This window comes from Sceloporus undulatus, chromosome 5 (genome assembly GCF_019175285.1).
Source record: "Sceloporus undulatus isolate JIND9_A2432 ecotype Alabama chromosome 5, SceUnd_v1.1, whole genome shotgun sequence".
Lineage (NCBI taxonomy): Eukaryota > Metazoa > Chordata > Lepidosauria > Squamata > Phrynosomatidae > Sceloporus > Sceloporus undulatus.
Window position 1 is genome coordinate 11,524,625 of NC_056526.1, and position 11,572 is coordinate 11,536,196.

General features: G+C 41.4%; 2 protein-coding genes across 7 annotated transcripts in view; both read right to left on the reverse strand.

Moving 5' to 3' along the window:
- The window catches only part of USP6NL (USP6 N-terminal like), a 681,049-nt gene that overhangs the window by 660,184 nt on the left and 9,293 nt on the right, over window positions 1-11,572 (reverse strand). The gene's annotated exons all lie outside the window — the stretch shown is intronic.
- Window positions 1-11,572, reverse strand: part of ABCC9 (ATP binding cassette subfamily C member 9) — a 136,017-nt gene that overhangs the window by 9,383 nt on the left and 115,062 nt on the right. The window lies entirely within an intron of this gene.

Genomic DNA, 11,572 nt, shown 5'->3' on the forward strand with positions numbered 1-11,572 from the left:
AACATCATAGGTGGATGGCAAGGGAGACACCAAACCTGGCCCCATCCATTGGTCAGAAAAGAAGCTGGTGTGAGGTTTACTTTCATTTACACCCGCTCAAGCAAATATTTGAAGTCCAACAGCACTTGTCCTTTGTGCTCTTTCACACAACAACACATGTATGTGCTTTCATTCCATTTGAACTACTGCGTCAACATATAGGAATCCTGGTTTTGCAGTTTCGGGAGGGGTATTTAAAATTCTCAGCCAGAGAACTCTAGTTCCTCCTTTCCAATGTCAGTATCCCTAGGATTTTGCCTTGGCCATTAAATGGAACATAATTGCTGTTTTAACTGTGTAATGTGAAAGGCGCTGAGACTAGGAGCCAGAACAGAAATCTTCTCTTGATACCTTCCATTACCAAGAGAGCTGGGAGTCTGTGTTTTTGTATCGTCATACTCGAGTGGCCGGCTTTTACTATTATAACCTGTATTTGCAAGAGTTTTGAAACTAATTTGATTTAACACAGTAGTGTGGCAACAGAATTTTCTTAGTGCCCAACTGTCATTGACTAATCCCAAACTGACCTAAGTGCACTGAGGCAATTGGGAGTTACGCAGGTGCCCGCTGGAACACTTATTGCTGGAAGAGCGTGCTTATTGCTGCGCCAGCTCTAGCAGTCTTGGACAAAAATAATCTAAGAAGCCATCATTGCTGCTAAAGGTAGGCCTGCCATACTACAGTGGTACTCGGGATACGCAATGCGCGGGTTACGAAATTTCCGGCTCACGAAAAAGTTGGATTGGCAAAAAACGTTTCGGGTTACGAAAATATCTTTTCGGGTTATCCGAAAATTCATTTCGGCGCGAAATTCAAAATGCTATAGGCTTCCAGCGCCTAACGAAAGCTATTCGTGTTAGAAATTTTCGCGTTACGAAAGGAATGGCTGAACGAATTAATTTCGTAACCCGAGGCACCACTGTATATAGATAATGGAGTGACAAATGTTTGCCTCGGACCACCTCCCTCCTCTCTACAAATGTTCATCATAGTTTCTGAAAAGAGCATGACTGCATACTATATATTAAAATAATTCAGATTCAAGCATTCAAATAATTAGGGCCTTTCATTCTGTTAGACTTCTGCACTTTTGGTCTTTAAAGGAGTATGTCAGAATAGAAATATAAGAAAACTCTCAATTTTCTCATCTCTCATTGAGTGTCACAAGACTTTAAGACACCTGGTCAAGAAAATGGTTTCCTTTTATCTGGAGCATTTTCTGGAAAAAAAATTGTCTGTGCAAAAAACACAAAATGCACCAGTTTGGGTGCAAAAAGAGGTTTATGCAAGTAAATCTGTAACATTAACAAAAATCCCACAATGTGAAATAAGGTCATTGAAAAATGCTACAAAACACTGCATAGTGCTCAGTAGTAGAAATAATACTTTTGGATTTATTTATTAATTCATGTTAGAACAAAATAAGCAAAGATTTACATCCCCTTCTCAGAGTTGCAGAAGTCTCCTCTATTTGGGACTCGCTGTGGAGCTCCCAGACACTATGGCTACTTGATGAAGGGTGCAGTTGTTGTGATTCTACATCCTGGTGCATGTTTCAAATCTATACATGTCCTAATTGTCCCTGTACATTGAAATGAAGCATATCTGAGGCAAGAACATGAACTGGTGCTCTTTGGCCTCACCTATGCTCATCTGGTTTCTAATGATGTCTTTATCAAGTCAAACCCGAGGGTGAAATGAAATTGTTACTGCATCTAGCTTGTCTTGTAACTACTAAGATTTCCAAGCATTTGCCTTCAACTTCCTTTCTTAATCTTTTCAGATATTCTCAAGTTCCCCAAGGATTGCCACAAGAGGGGGAAATCAAGATTGAATCTCTGTGTCCGATATGAAAACAACTTGAAGCCCGTTCTCAAGCATGTCAAACTTCATCAAACCAGGCCAGAAGGTCCCATAAACTTACATTCATTTACTCTATTTATGGCTTTGTTACCACGAGAGGAAAATAAAGAATAACCATGTGAAATATATCATGGTGTTAAACAAAAGAAAAAGAAAAAATGCTAAGTTGGTTTTAAAAATAGGCTCCAAAATCTCCCAATAGGTGACTATTATAGGTCAGACTACTTCATCAAACTACAGATCCCAGATTTCTTAAGAGGGAATACTGCCAATTAAGTCATACAAAAACTGATACCACTGTGTAATCAGATCTCCAAATATCCTATTTTTAACAGCTATTAACAAATTCCAGGCTTTGCAAACTCAGGGCTGTGGCTTATTGACTCAATGCCTCTGTAAAGACTATTGTCTTTTCCAGTGTGTTTGTGTTTCTCACAGTGTTCCCAAATTATGATAGCCTCAGGGTAATTTTCAATTCTAGTGAGAATTCAGACTTGATTTCCTCTTATGTTTTTATTTATTTGTCTTCTTAGTAGTCTTTGATATCCATGGAACTTTCTTCCAGCGCTAAACAGGCAAAACAAACAAATAAAACCAGTAGCTTAAAAAGAACTAAATAATAAAAAACAATCAAAATCCATTGAAAACAATTCTGAAAAAAAAAAAAACCGGGGGTGCCTGATTGTTCATCTTGGGACGTTTTCAGGACAACGCCAAGGTAAATGTCCAACATAGGCAGCCTCCAAATCTCAATGGGGAAACCAATGCAAAACTCAGAATCTGTCCTGTGTGAAGCATGTTTCCTGTGTTAGTAAATTTGTCCTCCACTTCATGAGTATGTAGTAAAAATGAGATATAAACAACCTAATAGATTATTCAGTGCTATAAGCCTTTGTACACATCCGGCCCAACTGTGCAACAATATAATCTGCTATGGCTAATCATGGGGAGACTTCTCTGTTCTTCCTCTCTTGTCTGTGCCTTCAGGTTGACTTTATGAGCCACAGGAATTTCATAGAGTTTTCTTAGGCAAGGAATACTCAGGTGGTTTTACCAGTTTCTTCCTCTGCCTACAGCACCTGATATTCATTGGTGGTTTCCTATCCAAATAATTAACCAGGACTGACCCTGCTTAGCTTTAAAGATCAGATGGGATCTGGTGTCTTTGGGTATTTAGACCATTTCCAACTCTTTATTTTTCTCTTATTTCATAAGGCTTACCCTTAGACTTTTGACTTGTTTATGAAGGGTGGCGAGAAGAGTTCTATAGATACCATAGACTGCCCAAAAACAAATAAAGAGTTCAAGAGCAATCAAGCCTGAACTCTCCCTAGAGCCAAGATGAAAAATGGAGACCGTAGCACTCTGGATTTTCATGGGAAGGCACGATTCTAAGAAAATACAATAGAGCTTGGTAAAGTGGAAGGCAGTACAAAAGAAGTAATACACCAGTAATCAAAACAATCACATGGACCTGAGTTCGCAAGACCTGAGTGGAGATGCTGATAACAAAGTGACTTGGAGGTCTTGTCATAGTTGAAGTGACTTAATGGCAATTATTAACAACAAATATCAAGAGTCTAAAGTTGGTTTCTCTGCCCACTCCATTGACAAAAGAAGCAGAACATGGGGAGCGTCTAATGATCCACAGAAGAAACTGGGAGATCATCTCAAGATGCTCAAAAGTGGTTATTTTATTGTAAAAAAGCCCTTATTAACATTTTTACTAATAAAATAACCATCTTTTTGCATCTTGGATGCACTCCCTTGCCAAGCAAGGCACCCAAATGCACATGTGTATGAAATATTTCTCATCTCCAGAGAAAAATCACGAATCTGAAAATATTCTCATTTGGTCTCCTCATCATGTCCCCAGCCTGCTTCAAAAACAAGTCCCAACAATTAACTTTATTTTGCAGGTTGGGATCTGTGGTCGAACTGGCAGTGGCAAATCATCATTTTCATTGGCATTCTTCAGAATGGTGGACATATTTGATGGTAAGTACCTGGAGTCTCTTTTCTTAGGACTGGTTTCCACAATGTGTAAACCACCATGCCAAATGCAGAGCTCCGAAAGCTACTCTATTATACCACAAATCCCCAATTGCGTGCCCATGGCGATTCTATCTTGGGAACTGTGAATTGGTGGTCCAAAAATGTAACTTTCTAGTTCTGTCCACAATCTATATAGCTTGGGCCATCAGGCACTTTATCAAACTATTTTGCTAAACCAGGAGTGCCTGGGACATGATGTCATCCTTTGCCGTTTCCTTCTTATCACTTAATTATACTACTGCTAGCATTTGTTTAATGCTAGTTTGTCTCTTCTCCCCGCTACAGCTTACACAGCCTGTCACTGGCAAGGAAGAGGTGAAGCCGAGATAAAATGAAAGGGCCAGATCCTATTGCATGGCTGAGTTAATCAGGCTCAGATAATGACAGCTCCATTAGCTGCTGCTCTTTCTCTGCTCCTGTTCCAACACATAATAAATTACTCTTTCTGTAGCATCATTAATCATGTACTGTGAATCATATTTTCCTTATGGGAAGAACAAGAGATGGGAGACAAAAAACCCTTAAGACGTGGAGGGCATGTCCATAATTTCCCCATGGTCTGGAATAGTCAGTAAAGAGTGCCTCCACTTTGGTTGAGGAAGAGAATTGGATTGGATGTGTCAACTACCTTTTGCTGCAACTCTTTCTCCTAAATATCTAGCTCCCCCCCCTCTGTTTATTGGGGCTGATGAATTGCGATGTTTAATCAAATGGAGTGTCAAATAATTTAAGGACAAGCTACTTTGGAAAATATTTTTGCCCTTTCATACAACCTCAAAATGACGTAGACTGATGGCTTCCATATCAGTGGAGTTGAATCCCTTCTGAGTTTTTGTCAGGGGCTGCATCTACACTGCAGAAATATCCACGTTGACACCACTTTAACTACTATGCCTCGATGCTATGGAATTCTGGGAATTAGATTTGTGATATTTAGCCCTATTTGTCAGAGCGCTCTGGTGCCACAACACAACTACACTCCAAGAATTCCATAGCATTGAGCCATGGCAGTGTGATGGTAAGTCTACTCAGCCAACTGTGTTTCTCTGATGGCAGCACCATGGGTCTTTTTATCCCACCACTGCTACTAATATGTGATGGCTCCTCCCTATTTGCCACTAATAATTAATGGGGTGCCATGTGAGGCTTTCATTCCAAATCCCCTTTTAGTTTTTTTTAGTTTTATTTTACCCCCCTGCTTGACACCAAATTGCGCGACGAGACCCTTGAACTCAGATCCCTCGCTCGAGTGACTCCCACACTTTTTCTTGCCTCTGGGCCACTGTAGGGAGACAGAGCACTCACTATTTGAGTCCTCTCGCAATAAAACTATTATTAATCCCTGGTAGCATTGAATGATAGTTTCTTAATACCACATGTTGAGCCAAAAAAGAGAAAATTTATTTACAAAATAGTTGGTTACAGTTTGTTTCTTATGTTGGTATTCAGAACTGATATGGTGTTTTATTGCTTCAACAGTTGCAAAGATTTACAGTATCGATTACTATATCTGTAAGTGGTCTCCAGGTTACAGTTTCACATAAGACTTTGACTAGCCTCTGAGCTTTAAAATTGAGGCCGGCCTGAGGGTGGAGTCGGGGGCATAGCATCCACATGATGCATGCCCTAACCCTGCCCCCCGGGTACTGTGACAGCCATGTGCTGCTGCACCAATGTGCAGCATCAAAGCACTCCTCTGGCAGTGCATCCACATGACGCAGTACCAAGGGAGCACCGTATAGCTGCGCCGCCATGGCTATCGTGTCCTTTGCAGGGCACAAAAGAAGCCACTTTTTGTGGCTCTCTTTTTGCACCCTGGAAAGGCTGGATTGAGGCCACGGTGTGCAGTTGCCAAGGCCTGATCCCGCTAGGAAAGGGGCAACATAGCCCGTCCCTTAGGGGCTTTGTTACAGCTCCCTTGCTGCTACTTTATGACTATACAACCACACCAACTCAGTTTCCACCAGACCTCTTTTAAGGCCAACCTGAATACTCAAAACCCCTTCCAACTGTCCCTTTTACCAGTGTATCTCAGCCACCTTGGCTATTAAAAACCCTGAGGCTCTAATAAATAATAATAATATAATAAATATAATAATAATAATAATAATAATAATAAAAATATTTATTTCTAGCCTGCCTTTCAATGTCAAGAGCAGATTACATACACATGCCAGTACAGCATGCCAATACCATTAGACACATTAAAACAGCAAAAACTTTACATTAAAATTGCAGTAGCATTACAAATTACAAAATCTAGCTAGCTCGAAACACAACAACAAAAAACAGTAAGACAGTAAGAGGGGAGGGCTACATCGGGGAGAGCTAGGGAAAAGCCTGTTGAAACAGGTAAGTTTTTAACTCCTTCTTGAACTGGTCAGAGAGGTGGCGAGCGGAGCTCACCGGGAAGCGAGTTCCAGGCTTTTGGGGCCAAGATAGAGAAGGCCCTCTGCGTTGTCATGGCATATTTTGAGTCTGGAACTCTCAAGAGTTGCTTCCCGGCCGATTTGAGAGCGCGGGGCGATTATATGGAGAGAGACGGTCCTCCAAGTCCCTGGCCCAAGCATTTAGGGCTTTATAGGTAATAACCAACACCTTGTATTGCGCCCGGAAGCGAATAGGCAGCCAGTGGATCTTTATACCGGTGTTATATGGCTAGCCCTGGAAGCTCCAGTGACCAGTCTAGCTGCCATATTCTGGACCAGTTGCAGCTTCCGAGTTTGGTACAAGGGTTGCCCCATGTAGAGCGCATTACAGAAATCCAAACGAGAGGTTACCAAAGCATGTACCACTGTTTTCAAGGTCCCCCCGGCCCAGGAAGGGTCGCCGCTGGTATATCAACCGAAGTTATAACAGGTGCTCCTGACCGTTGCATCCACCTGAGATGTAAGTGATGAAGTGACGAGTCCAGAAGCATCCCCAAACTGCGAATGGTGTCCTTCAAGGGGAGCGTGCCCCGTTCAGGACAGGTGGACAAACATCCAATCCCGGGCCGGGGGGCCTATCACCAGCCAATCCGTTTTCTCTGGATTCAAACTGAGTCTGTTTTCCCTCATCCAGCCCATTCCAAGTCCAGACCGGCATCTAGAGGAGAGATGCCATCCCTGGTTACTGCATCAGTCGGAGACACAGAGAAACATATTTGGTGTCATCAGCGTACTATAACACTGCGCCCCGTGTCTCAGATGATCTCTCCCAGCGGTTTCATGTAAATGTTGAATAGCATGGGGACAGAATGGCTCCTTGAGGGACACCCGATGTAAGGGCCCTCTTATCGGGCACACGTCTCCCAGCTGCACATCTGGAATCTACCCAAGAGGTGGAACGGAACCACGGAGTGCAGTGCCCCCGATTCCTAACTCCCTCAGGCATTCCAGAAGGATACCATGGTCAATGGTATCGAAAGCCGCTGAGATGTCCAAGAGCACCAACAGGGACACGCTACCCCTGTTGTCCCACGACGAAGATCATCGACTAAGGCGACCATGGCAATCTCAACTCCATAGCCCGCCCGAAACCCGGTTTGAAATGGGTCCAGATAATCCGTATCATCCAAGATCGATTGAAGCTGGATTGCAACTAATAAACCTCTAACTCTGAGCTCAGTCCCTATCTGGTCAAGGTACAAGGTTTTGGTGATTATCTTTAAGCCCTACATGGCTTGGGTCAGAATACTTAAGGGAACGCCTTTTGCATACTGTTCGTCCCGCACATTAAGGTCTTGGGAAGATTTGCTTCAGCCAAAATACCAGGCTAATTGCATTACCCAGAGGGCTTTTTCCATCGCTGCTCCGAAGTTATGGAATGACCTGCTGGAGGAATCCACCACATTTCCACTCTTGCAGCTTGAGAAGGCTCTAAGACGGATTCTTCCGGCAGGCCTTTCCACACTCGTTTCTTCTCCCCAAAAATGAAGATGAATATGATGACTCGATCTCTCTATCCGCCCAATTTTCCCCAATGTTTATCCTCTTTGTATTTTAGTGTTTTTAATTGTGATTATTTTATATGTACTTTTATAATTGGATTGGGGGTTGGAAGAGATTAATTTGATTTTATTGTATTTTTAATGTATTTTTACTGTTGTAATCGTGGGAGGATGAAATAGTCAAGGATTTATCTGTCTAGCGTGTATTTACTTAGAGGAGTGGTGGGGTCTTTTTCTCTGGACATCTTCAAAACATGGCTGGACAACTACCTGACAGGAATGCTCTTGCAGCAGTTGAGCAGACTCGACAACTTAACAGCTCTATGATTCTATGCTTTATTTCTTTCCCATGTTTCTCTTACAGACTGAAGGATTTCGGTACCCACGGCCTTCATCGGTACCCCCTTCACCCTCTGTTTCTCAGCACAATAGCCCCCACCAAAGCGATGAAGAAGTTGAAGATGAGGATGAAAGATACGATGAGGAAGAAGAGGCTGAAAGAGATCGGCAGAACATAAAGTCTCCTTTCTCCTTCAGCACAGTGCCAATGGGGAAGAAGAAGCAACATGGGGAATACAGGAACTGATGAAATATCCTTTTGCTCATGGCCTCTCATGGGTGCTACTCATTTGGCTTGCACACTTGTCCTCCCCTTAAAGGCCAGATGGTTGCAGTGTGACAGAAGAGGAGTGAAAATGCATCCTATAATAAGCTCAACATCTGAAATATCTTGAATTACCCCTTTCCCACTGCAAATAGTTTTTATGGTATTTCTTCCTTCCCTCCCTTTATGGAGAAAGAAGAAGAAATTTAGAAGACTATATTAAACATTAGGGCTGCATGCTGGCTTTTATATTTGTATCTCTGATACCTATCATTTGAGGAAGGAGCAAAGTGTCATTAGGCTTATTGATAAGCCTGATGCTATTTTACAATGTTATCTGTGCAGGTAAATCCAGCTCATATTCTGTAGACATGAAGATGTTCCTTGCCACCTCTAGGGAAAAATATCCCTAATCTTTCAGTTAAAATTCTCTATCCTTGTCTGTCAAGTTTCCTATATAGACTACTATAGCAAAAGACCAAATACGACAGTTTTGAGACTTAGTGTAATGAGGGTATGTTGGTCTGTTAATTTCAGCTATATGTTGCAGAATTCTCTTCACAGTTTTGAAGCAGTGAGATGAAAGCATGATCATGCATTTCTAATATCTGGTTCTAATGTCAGTAGCAGGCTCAGCCTTTCTTCAAAAAAAGTAGCATCATTAAGTCCTTGTTTTTATTGAGGCTTACTCCCAGATAGGTTTGTACAGACCTGTGGCATGAATTTTATATGGACCTGATTTGAAGCCTAGCAAATTTTCAACCATTTCAGACATCAGTCTGCAAACCCCTAAAATATTATTTCTGAATTTCATAACCCATATTTTTGTTTGTTTGAAACTCAACTATACTTGAATGAAACTTTAGCACAATATCTTTCTATCTCCCCATCACTCCCCCACACATAAAATATGTGATATTCATTTTAAAGTTAAACTGGAATTTATAGTCATTCTTATTTGCCTATTTCGGAATTTAAGAATTCAGTCTGAAGAACACACACACACACAGAGGTTTGATTAATTTTGATTCATGTGTCAAGATCTTATCTTTTTTCTGGTTTTCAAACAGTTTCTGCATGGTGTATAAGATGGTTACTTTTGTTAACTGCTGTCAAGTCAGTTTTGGGCTACAATGATCCTATGAATGAGAGACCTCCAAGTCATCTTATCATCAACAGTCTTGCTCACCTCTTTCAGATTTAGGTCTGTGGCTTCCTTGATTGAATCTATCCATCTGTAACATCATCTTCCTCTTTTCCTATTGGTTTCTACCTTACCAAATGTTATTGCCTTTTCTAGTTAGTCATGTCTTCTCATGATATGTACAAAATACAACAGTTTCAGTTTAGTCAAATTGGATTCTAGGGAGAGATCAGGCTTGATTTGCTCTTGAATCCATTTATTTGTCTTTTTAGCAGTGCATGGTATCCATAGAACTCTTCTTCAGCACCATATTTCAAATGAAATGATTTTATTTCTATCCACTTTCTTCACTGTTCAGCTTTCATAACCATACATAGGAAATGGAGATACAATGGCACAGACAATCCTAACTTCAGTGATATACCTTTACACTTCAGGATCTTGTCTAGTTCCTTCTTAGCTGTCTTTCAAATTTCTAGTCTTCTTCTGGTTTCTTGCAGTCTCCATTCTGATTAATGGCAGAGCGGGTAGGCATACTGATACTGCAGAATTAAAGCAGTTTGATACCACTTTAAATGCCATGACTTTATCCTACAGAATCCTGGGATTTGTGGTTTGGTGAGGTATTCAGCCTGGTCTGTCAGAGAGGTTAGAGTAATTCCATTTAAAGTGGTGTCAAACAGCTTTAATTCTGCAGTGTAGCTACACCCAGAGCCAACATATGGAAACATATGGCCTTTGAATCAAGCCTCTGGAAATCAGCCCCAAACACCCCAGAAGAGGGAGCTATCCTTAGGCATCCCCATCACAGATAGTAGTACTGAAGCCGTTAGCTCCGCAGCAATTGGGTGATAGACAAAACCAGTGTGATTCCATCAGACCGTATAAAAACTCTGCAATCTGAGGAAGTTGGCTTCTGTTAAATACAGACACTGTGTGGCCCCCATCTGAGTTTCATCTCTCCAACTTGACAGGCCAATTCATCTGACTTCAGCCATCATACATCTGCCTTGCTTCATCTCCTGCAGACCTTCATACTTTCCAACTGCCCAAGTTTGCCAGGGCCAGCCCAATTTCATCTTCTATCATCCCATTTTTTCCAGCTGCTTTTAAAATATCCCAGTTACTTATCCTCCCATTTTGTTCCCCCCTTGCTTCATTTGTTGCAGACTGAGTACAAAATGTAAAAGTAGTTTGCACTCAATTAACTCAGCAGGGAGGAGAGGAGGGGGCAAGATTTTGCCTTTCCCAGGAGGCTCAGGTAAAAGCAAACTGCTACAGCCTATCCTAGCTTGTGTGTTCTTCCTCATTAATAACTTTTGCCATTTTGAGCACACTCTGATGTTGCTTACCATCAGTTTTCATCTATGAAGGGTTGGAGGGTATGCAGTGGTAGGGTTAAACTAAAAAAAACCAAGATCTGCTGCTTTAAAGCATTTCCCTCCAACCTGGCCCTCTTGAAACAAGCTGATATGGAAAAATACTTTAAAACAGGGTAGCTTCAGGAAATAAGGCATGGAAAGGGAACATATTTCATGCCTGTCTCCTCCATCCAGCTTCCAGTGTTAAAAAAAATTACCTCCAACCTTCTGTGCACCCACTTGTTTTATAATTGAAATAGAAAGCCAAGCATGGTTCTGGTTTGGCTCTTTTGTTTAATCATGCATAATTTCAGCTTGAATTTTTGCATTGTTTTGAGCTCTGCTTCAGTGTTTTGGTTACAATGGAATATGAGAGCAAAGACATAGATGCGGTTGTTTCCAAAATTTATTTGTAGTTTTCTCAAGCTGTAACCCTAAACTATTCCAGTCTAATACTATAATAATTGGGGGCAAAGGACTGAGCTCTCACCTCTTAACTCTGGCACAACTCATGCTTTAACCAGAATCAATAATACCAAGACATTAAGAGAGATGAAAATTAACAAAAGCAAAAA